We start from the raw sequence: 17699 nt of genomic DNA, 5'->3' as shown, positions 1-17699 counted from the left end.
TGCCAGTTCCACAGACTGTATAGTGATGTTGTACATGAATAAGGGGCTCAGACAAACATTAGCCAATCAGTGCTCCCTCATCACAAGGCAGCAGAGAATTAAGGTCACAGTGTTCCTTCACCATTTTGATAATTCTGCATCTTGTCCTCTAAAGAAGATAAGGGAAGTAGATTATATATTTTGTTTTCCCATGTTGTACTTTTATGTTCTGAACGGCCTGTGATCTGCTAATGAAGGGTGCTAAACAAATTAAATAACAACAATAGACAAACTGCCCCATAGCTATTAGGATTTCCCTCAAATCCTAATTACACTCAAGTTTCTGGAAGGACTTTCTGAGAACCTCACAGAATAGCCTCTTCTTGGATTGTCTGGGTGGAGCTACTGATGGGAAACATATCTCACCAAAGTCTCCCAGGATGCTATATAAGCAGGCCTGGTGGCCCACATGCCATTCACACTGAATCTTAAATGTGGGCCAAGATCTTCTTACCATTTGTGGGGCTCCTTTGTGGGGCCAGCCTGCCACTGACTTCTTCCCAGGCTGCTCCAGGTGAGTTTGCTTCTCTTTCCTTCCTCTTTGCAGTCTTCTCATGCATCTACCTGAAATCTGAGCATCTGGAACCACAATTAGAAACAGAGCAATAACAACCCTTGGATCCTCTTCCTCCAACTTTTTTGCTTATTTGCCAGCAGTAAACGGGATAGTCATTCCAAAGGGACAGATCCCATGGTTCCAAAACAAATACCCTTTTATTAAGATTTGTAAGTGCCTGTTTCTGTTTGCGGCGATCTTTGTAGGTTTAGGGGACAGAAGAGACATTCTTCTGATAGGGGCAAAGAAGGCAGGGCTCTCACAAACTATGCAGCTGAAATTATTTAGCTGAGATTCCTGCATTTCAGTGGGAGTTTCTATCAGGGAGGTTCTATCTATACAGGGAGCGCAGCTATCATCAAGCCTTGATTGAAGAATGGTACACTCCTATCTGGGATGGTCTTCCTCTTCCACCGAGCGTGCAGCTTAGGGAGGGATGCACATGAAACAGGGGGACACCTGCCTAGCCAGCCAGGTCAGCCAGATCAGCCCTGGCGATCAATGGGGTGACAGATGTCTCAGTCGATTCACCCTAACATCCGTCTTGAGACGTCTCCTGGGGCTCCCAAGTTAAATCATGTATGAGACAATGTGTGCAGAACTAGGTATACACACGGTAGAATATTGAGTGTGGGCTAGCACTATAAAATACTGGTTGCATTTCCATTTTGTTGCCAACCTTTGAGTCTACTCTCTGACCTACTTACGGACTCTGATAAATCCAGAAGTTCCAACTCTTACATAGGAAAATCAGATCTATTGGTATTCAAATCCGATCTTGAAACCCTTGTATAATTCGAGTGAGCAATATATTTATTGCAATAGTCAAAACAGATTAAGGTGCATTGGGGGGAAAACAACATCAAGTCAGGTGTAAATAAAATTTGTTCCCCCAAGATAACAGGGTCACATATCTCAAAAATAATAATTTCTGTCCAACTCAGGACCTTTATCTTAGCCCGACGGAATGTTTTTCCTTCAGCTTTTCTCAAGGGCAGATTTTTAAACATCCCCAGAAATGATAGACATTGTGGATGTTGTTTGAATGTGCCAGACACTATAGAACATATCCTTTTCTACTGTGCATTTTACAACCTGCTACGCAAACTCATGCTACCTCCCCTTTTTTGGGTAGTCTAACATCACGGCACAATGAAAATATCCGATTAACCTGGAATTAACTGCAGGGGGGGGCTGAGGTTTTGTTAATAGTATCTCTTGGAGTGCTAAATGGCACTATTTAGCAGGAAGAAATCCCAATGAAATTACTCATCATTATATATTTTGCATGGCTGTTTATTTGTATATATTTTAAATGTTTTAGGATGTTTTAGGATGCCCTATATTTGTAATGCCTAGAAAAGTTTGAATGAAGTAAGTAAGTGAGCATTACAGGGGGCTGGACTAGATGAGCATCGGGGTCCCTTCCAATTCTAGAATTCTATGATTCCACGAAAAGAGAATATGCATGGGAAAGAGGGTCAGAGGGAAGGAAAATCACAGGGGTGTAGAGATGAACAAATGGCAGACAAGAGCGAGACTGGAAGGACTGAGATGAAAAGCAGAGGTTTTAACCTATGGCATTTATTCATTTGCTGATTTTTAAATCATTTCTAAGCTGCTGAAATCTTAAACAGTGCACTAAGCAACATAAAAGCTGTAAAGCAATATCAGAAAAACCATAAAAACAGTAATATAAAGTCATTAATAAACCAGGAATTTCATCTGTCTGTCTGTCTGTCTGTCTGTCTGTCTGTCTGTCTATTTAGTTCCCTTAGGTGCAATATTGGTTTGGCTCTGTCTCTGAAGGCATGATGATTATGTGGCAGGCAGGTGGCCAATCAGATAACACCTCCGGCATCCTAAGCGCACGCATTGGTAGCATATCATACGTCAGCATTACATTTCCAGACATTACACGTGTGAGGAACGTCTGTAGACTATCCCTCCCTGGGTCCCAAACAAATGTCAATGAACCTGAAGGTAAAAACTCTCGTCACAGTTGGGACTTAGTTTTCCTTTGAAAAACATGGTTTGGGAGTGGGATGATTGTTTCCAGATTGCTTAGGATCCTCTCAGGGACTGACCATTTCTTTTTTTAAATATATATATATTTATTACTTTTAAAGATTACAGAAAAGGAAAAGAAAAGAAAAGAAGACAAGAGAAAAAAGAAACAAAGAGAAAAAAGCAATATATAAACAATACAAACACAACCTAAACACATTAAACTAAACACATTAAACTAAACACATTAAACTAAACACATTAAACTAAACACATTAAACTAAACACATTAAACTAAACTAAACAAAATCCTAACCCTAACCCTAAATAAAAGAAAACAAAAACAATTTAAAAACATACATCACACCTTTTCCATACTCTATCTTTCATTCCCTTGTTTCCTCGACCTCCTCTCACCTCCCTTTTTGTATTCCTTTCCATCTTTCTCTATTTTCTATCATATTATAAATATCTCAACATATTTTTAACCTTATTTTCCATTAAGACTAAAATACTTATATATGCTTAACTCCTTATAAAATCTCTGCTAAGGCCATAAAATTTCATTCCACCATTTTTCTATCACTCATTAATTTTACAGTATTTCTATATATAAACTTTAAATTTTCCAATCTTCTTCCACCATCTCCTCTCCCTGGTTTCGGATTCTGCCAGTCCTTTCCGTCAATTCCATATAGTCCATCAACCTGGCGACCTTATGTCCGAGGCTCTTAACTCTTTTCCAGGTCCCTTCTGCAGGTCTTCTTCATATTCTTTAATTCTAAAGAGTAGAAGGAATAAAAGTATTGTCAGGTTGGAGTCTTCCAGAGGGAGTGACCATTTCAAGACTGCTTCCTCCTTAATTCAGAAATTCATTTTTGCTTTCCATTATGGCCTGTTGAGATAAGGCTTTCCCCACCAGTTGCCATGATATCGGTGCTAGAATTGGCTAAAGACACAACTTGAAACTGCAATCTGACCAGTGGAGGTCTGAACAGTAATATTCCTCTTATCTCTGCAGAAAGGTTTTCACTGTTCTTGAACAATACTAAATGCATGTTTTTATCAGAAGGTAACAATGGGAGAAGGAAAGGAAAGAATGTGTACCCTGCAGGGGCCAAGGTGTCTCCCACAATAATTTCCACCCCCATTAAAAACCATTCCCACCCCCAGCCAAGGATCCTTCTAACCTTCATCTGCCTGTTGATGTTTACCCAGCATAGGGTGACCTAGATGAGCAGATGGTGCCCTTCTATTGGAGGCAGATTTATATATCCTTGCCCTGGTTGCCAATTCCACACATTTAAGGAGCTCCGTACCTAGTTAGCTGCTCCAAGAGCAACTGTGCAGAGATGGTATCATTGGATATGGGAACTTTTTAGCTATCCTTGGTTTTCAAACCCAGCCTATACACCAATACCTTCTCTGGGAAGGCTGGGATGCTTTTTGGTCTGGGCGCTTTCTTTATATATTTTGGGGAAAGAAGCTGTGTAGATATTCTTGGAATCTCCACTATCCCACCGTGTCCTCATCCAGCTCAAGGAAGCTCCATGCATGTGCCACGGATCTTCCTACTCAGGTCCACACACACAATAACTTCAGTTAAATCCTCTTTGCTCCTTAAAGCTTTCATTAAGGATTTACACCCTCTATCTACAGATTAAAAATGTTTGTCAGAGAATCCAGCAGAAAATAATCAGCACTAAATGGTGTCATAAATGTTGTCCATCAATTATGTCTAAACTTAATAGCTGTTGCCTCTCCCTTTCTCTCATACTTTCTCCACCCCAAAAATTAAAAAGACAAAGGGAAGGGTCTCCATGAGAACCTCTATCGTGCCAACCGTAAAAAAAGAAGCCTTCAGCGAGCACAGACAATCCTCACCGGCATGGTCATAGGGCTCAATGCAAGTGAAGTTTCTGTCCAGTGGGTGAAGAATGCCCTCCTTGAAGGTCACCATGTGAATCCCCGAATCTTGAAGGGCAGCATCAAGGACATCAAGGATTCCCTCTTGGAGCTCAGCCAGGTGGTTGTCCCCTACTCTGACTGGAACAACGGCACTTCATACTCCTGTATGTTTACCCGCACAGCAGGCATCGTGGAGCCCACCCAGAGGCCTGAGGAGAAATCCCAGGGTGAAAAGTGATGCAAACCCCATCCTCAGCATCACAACCTCTTCAGCCTATCCCAGATTCAATAATTTTCATGTATCCATGTTTGGCCTAAGGCTGAATAAAAGTGAGCAAACTCATTGATATTTCATGATGTGAACACTTGATTGAGGTGGTTGGTGGGTTCTGGAAAGAAGTGGGGAATGGATTAATCTCCCTTCAAAATCATGTTGAAGTTTGATTATTGTAGAAGCAAAGTGTGTTTAGCACATAACCATGAAATTCACTGGGGGGATTTTAGCTAGTCACACTCTCTTAGCCTATCCTTCCTCACCAGGGTTTAGAGTCTCCCCAAGCACAGTTTTTTGTGTCTACCCCCAGCTGAGCATTTCCTATAAAAGGAAAGGTGAGTGGAGTGACAACAATTCCTTTTGCTGACCAGGGTCTTCTGCCTGTTGATCATGTTTACCCAGCATCAGTTGACCTAGATGAACAGGTGGTGCAGTTCTGTTGGAGGCAGATTTTCATATCCTTGCCCTGGTGGTCCAGTCCACACATTAAGGAGCTATGTAGCTAGCTGCGATTCCTGCTTTGCAGGGGGTTGGACTAGATGACCCTTGGGATCCTTCCAACTCAATAATTCCACGAATCAAGGAAAAGAAAATATCCATGGACAAGAGGGTCAGAGAGAAGGAAAATCACAGGGCTGTAGAGACAAACGGACGGCAGACAAAAGCAAGAATTGAAGGACTGAGATGGAAAGCAGAGGTTTAATCCAAGGCATTTATTAATTCAATGATTTTAAAATCATTTCTAAGCTACTAAGAATTCTGTTCATCAGAATGTCATCATAGCCCTTTCTAGATGCTCCTGCTTGTCCTTCTTTCAAGACCACCAATTCCTAAATGCTGCCTGTCCATCAGGTATGTCTAAATCTAATAACTGTTGCCTCTCCTTTTGTCTCATACTAACCCCCACCGGAAACTTAAAAAGACAAGGCGAATTGTCCCCATGCCAATTTCTATTGCACTGCGAAGAAACCAGCCTTCAGCAAGCACAGACAATGCTCACCAGCTTGGTCACAGGGCTCAATACAAGTGAAGTTTCTGTTCAGTGGAATAATAATAATAATAATAATAATAATAATAATAATAATAATAATAATATATACCCCACCCATCAGGCTGGGCTTCCTCAGCCGCAGCTCCCAACACAATTAAAAGTACAACAAAACATCAAACATTAAAAACCTCCCTAAACAGAGATGCCTTCAAATGTCTTCAAAAAGTCAGATAGTTGTTTATTTCCTTGACATCTGATGGGAGGGCGTTCCACAGGGCGGGCGCCACTACTGAGAAGGCCCTCTGTCTAGTTCCCGCATTGTGGGTCAGCATGTGAACACCCAAGTATTGAAGGACAGCAGTAAGGTTTCCCTCTTGGCCTTCAGCCAGGTGATAGTTTCCTACTCTGACTGAATCAATGACACCATGAAGCTCACCCAGAGGCCTGAGGAGAAATCCCAGAGTGAAAAATGATGCACACCCCTTCCTCAGCACCGCAAGCTCTCCAGCCTATACTACATCTTTCTCTTCAGCCTATCCCGGATTCATCTATAAATAAATAAAATCTCAATATTTCTCAGTTTAATGTACATCACATGGGTTCTGTAATGATAATATAGAGAGGCGTAGTAGTGTGTATGCTAACTTCAGCTCTTTGGAGAAACGGTGGGATACAAATCAACACTAGATGAAGCATATCCTACTGTATCTATTCCATCTGGGGGCAAATTTCTGGTGAATGGGGCATGGGCCACCTGTCACTTTTTAGATTAGCAAATGGAATGCCCTGAATTCTTCTTATTCGGCCATAGTATGATAGAAAGCTTATGCCCTTCGTATATAATATTAAAAGGGTAGTTGCAAAATGCTGCCATTGAACATGTTGATTTCTGTTCCTTCCTGGAGTGCAGTTCCTATGGGGATCTCTTAGCCACCTGCTACTTATTATTATAATGCTGCAAGGAACAGTGGAGAGTCATTATCAGATCTCGAAAAAGGAATGAACAGATTTGCTTTTGGGGTGGGGTTGAGGAACAGCACTCAAATGCTAAAGGGCTAATCACTGGCCTCCTAGGATCATTGAAGCCCCTATAATTTGTTCCACCTGCCCAAAGCTCCAAAGACTTGCCAGAGGATACTAGAAAATGATCAACCAGTAAACCTGAAAATTGATATAAATATGCCCCCCCCCCCGAGCAATGTACACCTGAGAGTAGGTGAAAAGCGGGCAGGGCTCCGTCACTTTCCTTTCATACTCTTCCCCTTTTATTCCACCTTACATCAACTAACCTTGCGAGCACTTAAGGCATGCATTGGTGTCTCAGTCAAAGAAATAGCTGATGTATTTCTCTTAAGAGATGTGTTAGCAGAATTAGCCACCAACCTATGTAGACTGTTAATTCTGGTAGTTTCTGTTTCTCTACAGATTCTCAATCTAGAGGGATGCTTTGCTGATTAGATGTTGTGACTTCTGATAGCTCTACCCTTTTTGCTTCCTATGGAATACAAAGTAGATACTCTGAAGTGTCCCAGAAATGATCCCCACCCTGTTCCACATGAGTGGTTCCAGCCAGGAGCTCTCTTCATTGGTGGAATTGCTTCTCAGTTAGTTTACCATTCTCATGAAGTTTCATTCAGTGAACATCCTTCTCAGAACTAGTTTGATGTTCCAGAGTAAGAAATTGCTTCGTTTGCTCTGCATCTTTTGTAGCTGCTCAGATCACAAATATATTTTTTCTGTAAATGGCAGAATATTAAGTGTGTGTGTGTCTGTTTGTGTGTGTCTGTCCATGTGTGTGTAGGTTTGGCCAGTCCCCCCCCCCAATAGAATCTATTAGAAATTACCAACATTGTGGTATGATAGCAGTAAACATACTCATTATACAAAGGGATGAACAAATTCTACCTCTATATGCAGAATGGTGACAAAATTCTACCAGCACATCCTTGCTTTGGCATTTGCTGTGAACGAAATCAATGAGAATCCGAAGTTCCTACCCAATGTCACACTTGGATTCCATATCTATGATAGCTGCTACGAAGCAAGGATGACCTTTCGTACCACTGTGGAGGTGCTCTTCAAAACAGATAAATTTGTTCCCAACTACCAGTGTGAAAGACACAAAAGGTTCATGGCTACATTGGCGGACTTGGCTCTGATACCTCTAATCAGATTTTCCTACTCGGAGGCACATGCACAATGACTTCAGCTGAAGGCACTTTTAACTCCTTAAAGTTACTAAGTATTTACCGCCCCACCTCCAGTCTTCTGTAGAGATATGAAATGACAGAGAATCTAACAGATAATGATCAGCACTCCTACCAAACTGCAAGCCTCCATGATTCTCTGGGGAGAAACCACGACATTTAAACCTTTGCAGGGATTGTAACCTGGATAGAAAAGAGAGAGGAGTTAGAGTTATTGAGGAGGCTTACAGATTCATTTTTAAAGCAGTTTTTCTACCACCAGTGATGAATGTGAATATTACAAGATAGGGGCTCCTCTACTACTTGGGGAACATGTGTCATTGAGAAAGGCACTCCCGAACTACGGAGGGGGGGTTGCGGGCGCGCGCCCCCCACCCACACTATCGCGGGGCTGGGCCAGCCCCGCAGGATTCAGGGATCTCATCAATATTCATTTCTGGCAGCGCCAGCCAATGGAGCTACCGGAGGGCACTTAAGGTCAGGGCAGCCTGGGCTCGCCCCTTTTCCTCCTCTGCAGCAGCCGCGGTTTTTCTTCTTTAATTTGACTTCGCTGGCTCACGGCAAGCGTCTAGGGACAGTGAACAATCGGGTCGCTGCCAAAACCACGGGGAATTTTCGACGCGGGATCAGCGCAGGAGCCAGCGTCTCTCTCTCTCCGCCTTCTCTCGGAGGATCGCGCGTATCCTCAGATACCACTGCCGTCTCCCGAACGGGTCTTTGCCGGCCTGCATTCGCCTTCTCGTGACCTCCTGCCTCTCCTGAAGCGGATTAGCGTGAGCTGCCACAGCGCTCACGGAAGGTGACTGGGAGGGCAACGCTTACTTTATAGGGTTATACGCGGCAATTTTATCAGCCCTCAGGAGGCAGGGGAGTTGTGGGCAGATCAGCTGTTGGGCGGGCGGATCAGATGTTTGGCGGCAGATTAGCTGTTTCGGGATTAGGGCGCGCGCTTCCTCGGTTAGACCGCCGGGAGTACAGCGCTTCAACATAGAGATCGTATTACTTAACCTTACATTAGACTAGCTTTGTTCCTTTGGGCTTTTGGTTTATTTTCAAGCGGTATCGCGGAGCTCTTTCTAAGCGTGCGCAGTTACCCGGGCAACAAAGAGGAGACGGGCACCATCTTTCCTAGACCACATGGTCGCAGCGGCGGCCATTTTGGGTGAGGCATACCCTCGCCTACAGGCGGCTTCCTGGCAGCCTAAGGATAGTTATCATTACTGTAGCCTTTGCATCACTTGAAAAGTAGTAAGGTTAATTATAATAACAATAATAATAACAAAAGGCTACTGTTTGCTTTTGTTTGCAGTTCCCAGCAGCTCTCTTCAGTCTAGCAGGCTTATTGGCTGCCTTTATCAATTATCACTTATTTTGTTCATTTATCAGTGGTTTTACATTTATGATTAATTTGATAGGTCTGCCTGCTTGCTTTTGTTAGATCCTTGCACGGCCTCATAAGCTAATAATTCATTGTCTCCATTTATATTTTATTAGCACACGATAAGGTTTACAATTTATTGGTTTAAGTTTAATCAGACAGTTTTGAATAATTCATTGTAAGTTCCTTGTCATTTCATTTAGGGAGTTATTGCTTGTTGTCCCCAGGATTATCTTTCATTGCATATTGGTGGCCAAAAGGCGCAGCCGATTAATTGCATTCAGCATTGCTTTAACGTCTCTAATTAGTCTTAGGAGGAGCTTATTGCTTATTGCTTAAAAGCCTGCCTTTCTTCTGCATCCCTGTCCCACTGCGCTTGGCCTCTGTGTTTTCAAAATGATATTAAGGGGAAAGTCATTGCAAGTCCAAAAGGGCATGCCTGTGTCCTTGCTGCCTTACTTGGAACCACTATCTAGCAACGGCAGCGGCATAATCATTTAATTATTAGGGAATATACAGATTATTGTACATAACCAATAGGATTAACAATACAATTAAATAATAATAATAATAATAATAATTAAAATAAAATAAAATAAGCAAACGGAAACAAGAAGCAGCTAAGATAGGGGTATAAAAAGTAACTTTGATGTATATATATACACAATTCTTATATACATATATATATTAAAATAAAATAAAATACATAGATACAAAATCCCTTACGTACACACACACACTCATACACTTTTAGCAGCTGCACATGGCAAACAGGGGCAGTGCTCAAACAACCTCTTCGGGCGGTGCCCTAGTGCCGGCTGGGCCCTGTAACCCTCAAGCTCTAGCACAATTGTTCTCGGCCCTACAATCATTTTACGCGCAATGCAACCCTCCGGTCGCTTCAACGGCAACTATAGTGGAGGTATCCCAAGACTGTATACCCGACACTCCCCCCCAGCCAGCAGGGCCAGGCAGGGCCCTCGTCAGCTGTGGCTAGCACATCACAGCAGGGCATCAATCGGCCCCAAACACGTTTGCAAACCGCACGTGCTCAGAAGAAGATTCAAAAAGAGATTATGGCCGGTAGGGTGGCTGGTCCATTCCCGGAACCTCCAATTGATGAGTTGCATATTTCACCTCTCGGCATTGTCCCCAAAAAGGCCCCTGGTGAATTCCGGATGATACACAACCTCTCCTACCCCAAGTGTGCTTCTGTTAATGACGCTATTCCCCAAGAAATGTGCAAAGTGAAGTATGCATCTTTTGATCAGGCAGTGAAGTTGGTCCGGGGTTTTGGTAGGGGCGCGTTTATGGCAAAATGCGACATCGAGTCGGCATTTTGCCTTCTTCCAGTTCACCCAGAAGACTATCGTTGGTTAGGTTTCAAATTTCAGGGCGCTTATTTCATTGATAAAGCGATGCCTATGGGGTGCTCGATCGCCTGCGCTGCGTTTGAGACCTTCAGCACCTTCCTAGAACGGGCGCTGAAATTTTAATCTGGCGCCGAGGGGGTGGGGCATTATCTGGATGACTTTATTTTGGTCGCAAGTACTGCAAATGACTGCAAGGCCTTGCTACACGCCTTCAAGTCCTTGGCTGAGGAACTGGGTGTTCCTTTAGCGAATGACAATGAGGGCCAGGTCACCATAATGACTTACCTGGGCATCGAACTCGACACACTTGCCCAAACTTCCCGCCTACCCTCAGATAAGTTGGTTGCCCTAAAAGGGCTTATCGCGCAGACTTTGCCCCTAAGGAAGGTCACCTTGAAACAAATTCAATCACTCTTGGGCCACCTCAACTTTGCATGCCTCGTGGTTTCCCCAGGTTGCCCCTTCTGTGGGCGGTTGGGAAAACTAGCAGTGGGTTTGCGGTCGCCACATCATAGGGTGCGTCTCTCGAAGGCTGTGAAATCAGATCTACAGGTGTGGCTGCAATTCTTGGAGGGCTATAATGGTATTTCACTCTGGCAAGACAGCATGGCCCTGCAAGCGGATTTCCAAGTGCATTCTGACACCGCAGGTTCCTTGGGATTCGGCATTTACTTCAGAGGTCAGTGGTGTGCACAACGATGGCCCTCATCATGGCAGGGTAAACCCATACTGCGTGATTTAACATTCTTAGAATTCTTCCCCATCGTGGTCGCTATTCACATATGGGCTGAGCAATTTAAAGACCATAGGATCTGCTTTTGGACAGACAACCAAGCTGTGGTGTTGGTCCTAAATAAGCAATCATCACGTTCTCCCAGAGTAGCGTCACTGCTGCGGTATTTCGTTCTTTCATGCCTCCGGCTAAACCTGTACGCCTCTGCTAGATTTGTTCCAGGTATTGATAACAACATTGCGGATGTTCTATCTCATTTCCAGATGGATCGCTTTCGCTCATTGGCGCCGGATGCGCAGCAGCTGCCGCAGCCATTTCCGGAGCACCTCTGGAGTATTGGCAACGAGAAGCAATAAAGGGAGTATTGTCTGCAGTCGCACCTTCAACCCTAAGATCATATAATAAGGCCTGGTTAGATTTCACTTCTTTTCGCCAAAAAAAAGGGCGGTTGAAACCAGGCAGGCCCCCATCGAAGCCTGAGGTCATAGAATATCTGGTGCACCTCCGTGATCTAGGTCGGGCCCCCAAAACCCTCAATATTCATTCAGCGGCAATATCCTTTTTCTCAAAAGCCCTGTTCTCAGTCGACCCCTGTTCACATTTTGTGGTGCGGAAGATGCTGGAGGGTTAGCGCAGGTCCCGGCCCCCTAGCTTTGACAGCAGAAGGCCTATAACTTTTGACATACTCACACAAATTCGGAACAAGCTCAGGGCCATCTGCTGGTCCAGGTACGAAGCCAGGTTATTCTCCACAGCATTTTCCTTCGCCTTCTTTGGCGCTTTACGCATAGGCGAGGTGGTGTGCGAGGACCAGCCATCCACTATCATTAGGGGGCTCCTGCTGGAGGACGTAACCTTGACAAGCACTGAGGTGATTCTAAAAATCCACAGCTCTAAAACTGATCAGCTTGGTAGAGGGGCCCTAATTCGCCTGCAAGCAATTCAGAGGGCTGGCCCTTGCCCAGTAAAGGATGCTAGAAAATTTATGTGCTTAAGACCAAAAGTTAGTGGCCCTTTCTTCATACATGCTGATGGCTCTCACCTGTCAAAACATCAGTTCACGAGGGTTATGCGCAAGGCGATCGCGGCCATCGGACCCCCACCAGAGGAGTATGCCGCGCACTCCTTTCGCATTGGGGCTGCAACCACCGCTGTCCACATGGGTTTACCGGCCGAGAGGATAATGGACATGGGGCGGTGGAAGTCTAATGCATACAGGGGTTACATCCGGAAATCACGTTAACTTCCCCTTCTCCCTTCAATCCCCCTGACCCGGCTTTCTTACTCTCTCTTTTCAGGTATTGGGGCGGTGCGTCTCTGGTTCGTTGGCCACACTATTGTGCACTGGGCAAGACAGCGTGCAGTTACCAGAGGCTGGTGCGGGGCCTGCAACTCCCTAGAAATGTCAAAGTGTCCTGGATTGCGCAGCGTGGTATGCGTTGGGTCGAATTATTCCCAGCGGTAACAAAAAGAATTGCAGCCGAAGGCCCACCCGATGCGCTGGTCATCCAACTGGGCGAGAACGATCTGGCTTATAGAAAAGGAGTGGACTTGATGTGGAATATTGTCAATGACTTGGAGGAGTTGCGGGCGTTGCATTCAAATATTACAATAATCTGGTCGTCTCTGCTCCAGAGGCGCTGTTGGCGGGATGCAGCAAATCCGGTGGCTTTGAATAGAGCCAGGAGGATCCTGGAGCGCTCGGTAGCACGTAGAGTGGCTGCGATGGGTGGGCGGGTCATAGAACACCCATGCATCCAGTTTAGCAACGAAGCGCTTTATCGGGGGGATGGCGTGCACCTTTCCAATGCCGACATTTTCCAGGGAATCAGGGATTGGTTACAGGTTTGAGGGTATTGGCGGCGGGCCGGGCTCGTGTGGCGGTTAGGCATTGGCCAGGGTATTGTTATGCAAATGAGGTCGGGGGGGAGGATCGCCATCACCTCCCCCAATGCTTGGAGGGTTGTTCGTTAAAGGACTCCGGGGGGCGTCGCCTCGTCCGAAACCTACAGAGGCTAGGGCCTAAAGCGCGCTCCCGAGCGGTAACCCCATGGGGAGCACCTACGGATGTACATCTGGGGGGCTTCCCCTCTTGGTGCTTAACCCTCCCCGGTTAGACCGGATAGGCTGTTAGGGGCCAATGCCTAAGGCCAATACCGCTCTTACCTGTAATCAATAAAGTTGTGGCCATTTTTCTCCCATCAACCTTAATTCTGGTGTCCGGTGTCTTTATTTATTTCATCTGTGGGAGGGGGCGGGTATCGCCACGCAAAGCCACTCCCGAACTACGGAGGGGGGGTTGCGGGTGCACCCCCCACCCACACTATCACGGGGCTGGGGCAGCCCCGCGGGATTCAGGGATCTCATCAATATTCATTTCTGGCAGCCAATGGGCTGGCGCTGGGGGCGGGGCTACCGGAGGGCACTTAAGGTCAGGGCAGCCTGGGCTCACCCCTTTTCCTCCTCTGCAGCAGCCGCGGTTTCCCACCCACCCACCCTTTAGGCAGGCATTCGGACTTTGCTATGGGCTTCGGCTGGTTGCCTCAAGGGGCCTGGTAGGAGTTTTTCCATTTGGCTAATTGGCTGAATTTTGAAGCCACTTGGTTTTTTCGCCTACCTCGTAGCAAAACGTCACAACTCTTTGGTTTTGGCGGTTAGGCATTGGCCAGGGTATTGTTATGCAAATGAGGTCGGGGAGGATCGCCATCACCTCCCCCAATGCTTGGAGGGTAGTTCGTTAAAGGACTCCGGGGGGCGTCGCCTCGTCCGAAACCTACGGAGGCTAGGGCCTAAAGCGCGCTCCCGAGCGGTAACCCCATGGGGAGCGCCTACGGATGTACATCTGGGGGGCTTCCCCTCTTGGTGCTTAACCCTCCCCGGTTAGGCTGGATAGTCTGTTAGGGGCCAATGCCTAAGGCCAATACCGCTCTTACCTGTAATCAATAAAGTTGTGGCCATTTTTCTCCCATCAACCTTAATTCTGGTGTCCGGTGTCTTTATTTATTTCATCTGTGGGAGGGGGCGGGTATCGCCACGCAAGAGAAATATTTCCTGACCAGAAAGCAAAATGCAGGTAGATTCTGGGTGAGCCTGTTCAGTCTTCTGCTGTACTGGTTTTAAGTAAGATGTCAGGCCCAAAGAAACCAGTATACTTTCAAAATCCTTGAATGTTAAACAAGAAAGTGGTGGTGCCGGCTGCAGAGAGAACGAATTCCTTGCAAGTGAAGAACGTACCTTATGTAGCACTGGTAAATGTGACAGTTCCACATACTGTATAGGGATGTTGTACATGAATAAGGGGCTCAGACAAACATTAGCCAATCAGTGCTCACTTATCACAAGGCAGCAGAGAATTAAGGTCACAATGTTTCTTCTCCATCTTGCTAATTCTGCATCTTGTCCTCTAAAGAAGATAAGGGAGGAAGATTATATGTTTTGTGTTCTTATGCTGTACTTTTATGTTCTGAACTGCTTGTGATCTGCTAATGAAGGGTGGTATACAAATTAAATAATAACAATAGGTGAACTTCCCCATAGCTATTAGGATTTCCCACAAATCCTAATTACACTCACGTTTCTGGAAGGACTTTCTGAGAACCTCACAGAATAGCCTCTTCTTGGATTGTCTGGGTGGAGCTACTGATGGGAAACATATCTAACCAAAGTCTCCCAGGATGCTATATAAGCAGTCCTGGTGACCCACATGCCATTCATACTGCCATTGACTTCTTCCCAGGCTGATACAGGTGAGTTTGCTTCTCTTTCCTTCCTCTTTGCAGCCTTCTCAGGCATGCACCTGAAATCTGGGCATCTGGAACCACCCTTAGAAACAGAGCAATAACAAGCCTTGGATTCTCTTACGCCAACTTTTCTGCTTATTTATCAGCAGTAAACGGGATAGTCATTCCAAAGGGACAGATTCCATGGTTCCAAAACAAATACCCTTTTATTAACATTTGTAAGTGCCTGTTTCTGTGTGCTGAGATCTTTGTAGGTTTAGGGAACAGAAGAGACATTCTTCTGATAGGGGCAAAGAAGGCAGGGCTCTCTCAAACTATGTAGCTGAAAATATTTAGCTGAGATTCCTGCATTACAGGGGGAGGTTCTCTCAGGGAGGTTCTATCTATACAGGGAGCACAGCTTTCATCAAGCCTTAATTGAAGAACGATACACTCCCTCTACCTCCGACTTCTATCGAGTGTTCAGCTTAGGGAGGGACGCACATAAAACAGGGGGACACCTGCCTAGAGAGCCAGATCAGTCAGATCAGCCCTGGCGATCAATGGAGTGACAGATCTCTTTGTTAATAGTATCTCTTGGAGTGCTAAATGGCACTATTTAGCAGAAAGAAATCCCAATGAAATTACTCATCATTATATATTTTACATGGCTGTTTATTTGTATATATTTTAAATGTTTTAGGATGTTTTAGGATGCCCTATATTTCTAATGCCTATAAAAGTTTTGATGACGTAAGTAAGTAAGCATTACAGGGGTTGGACTAGATGAGCATTGGGGTCCCTTCCAATTCTAGAATTCTATGATTCCACGAAAAGGGAATATGCATGGGAAAGAGGGTCAGAGAGAAGGAAAATCACAGGGGTGTAGAGAAGAACAAATGGCAGACAAAAGCACGACTGGAAGGACTGAGATGAAAAGCAGAGGTTTTAACCTACGGCATTTATTCATTTGCTGATTTTTAAATCATTTCTAAGCTGCTTAAATCTTAAACAGTGCACTAAGCAACATAGAAACTGTAAAGCAATATCAGAAAAACCATAAAAACAGTAATATAAAGTCATTAAAAAACCAGGAATTTCATCTGTCTGTCTATCTATCTATTTTGTTCCCTTAGGTGCAATATTGGTTTGGCTCTGTCCCCGAAGGAATGATGATTACGTGGCAGGCAGGTGGCCAATCAGGTAACACCTCCGGCATCATAAGTGCACGCATTGGTAGCACAGCATACCTCAGCCTTGCACTACTAGACGTTTCGCAGGATGGAGGGGGCAAAGAGAGAGAGGACAAAGTTACACCACACAGGCAAATCCTGAAGTTGGGTTAAAAAGAAAAAGGTGGAGAGCTTCTTTGTTCTCTGGCTCTCGGCAAGCAACCTTGGGTAGGTCTCCCTAACCGGTGGCCTCCGCTTGCTCTACATGGGCGATTTGGTGGATGGGGGAGGACACACACGCCTGCATGGTCTAAGGAGGGTGAGAGGCACCCATTGCTTAAGGCAATGGTTCTCAACCAGTGTGCCGTGGCACCCTGAGGTGCCTTGAATTGTGGTCAGGGGGGCCGCGGGCAACACTGGCCTCTGTCCCTCTTTCCTTCCCTCCCCCCTATGATGTCCTCTCACATTTCTGACTCTCAAAGGCTTGCACTGTTTGTTGCAACCCTAGTACAAGCGAAAGCTGCCCCTGGGGCTGGCCATTGGGTGCTGGTAGGCAGGAGGTGAGGTGGCCTTGAAGAAAGCAAGCAAGCGGGCGAGGAGCCAAGCCGGCCAGTCTGGCAGCCATTGCTGTTGGGAAGGGACAGACAAGTGGGAAGGTGGGCAGGCAGGCACCATGCTGGCTTTGATTGTGCCTGCTGTATGCAATGCCTGCCTGGAAGCTGAGTGCCCAGTCCTGAAGGGGAGCCTTTCTTCCATGCAGGCCTGGCAGGGCCCACTGCTGCCATTGCTGCTCCCAGTGCTGGCCTCACTTTCACCTTTGGCCAGTTTCCGTTGGGCCACCAAGTCTTGGCACATCTTCTTCCCAGGCCCCTGTGGGGCTGTATGAGGAGGCACCTCTCTTTAGGGCAGGAAGGGGGCAGTTCTTGACCAGGAGCGGCAGCAGCGGCACCTGGAGTTCTCCCAAGGAGAGGAGATAGGAGAGGAGACTGAGAGAACCCTCCACCAGGGAGGGAGTGTGAAAAAGGGTGAGAAGCTGCCAGCTCTGCAGGCAAGGGTGACATAAATGGGCTTCTGAGCCCCACAGGGGTGCCGCAGAAAGAATGTAGTTGGTCAAGGCACCCATGGACTCAAAAAAGTTGAAAACCTCTGGCTTAAAGAGAAGGCTCAAAGAAGGAGAGGGTGGATGTGTAGGGAAAGGGTGTGAGACACAGTGTCTCTTCATCTGTGGGGAGCAAACAGTTCATTTTCTCTTTCTCTCTCCTCTTCTGCTTCCTTTAGCCAGCATCAGTGTGTAAAAAGTAAGCAAATGCTCATGTATTAATGCATTAATGGGATTTTTTTC

General features: G+C 45.7%; 1 protein-coding gene across 2 annotated transcripts in view; it reads left to right on the top strand.

The window, feature by feature from the left end:
* LOC309355865 (uncharacterized protein) overlaps positions 1-17699 on the top strand; it is a 121965-nt gene that overhangs the window by 85974 nt on the left and 18292 nt on the right. The gene's annotated exons all lie outside the window — the stretch shown is intronic.

The sequence above is a fragment of the Podarcis melisellensis genome, assembly GCF_964234715.1.
Source record: "Podarcis melisellensis genome assembly, chromosome: 13".
NCBI classification, from domain to species: Eukaryota; Metazoa; Chordata; class Lepidosauria; order Squamata; family Lacertidae; genus Podarcis; species Podarcis melisellensis.
This window is presented reverse-complemented; position numbering and strand designations above follow the sequence as displayed.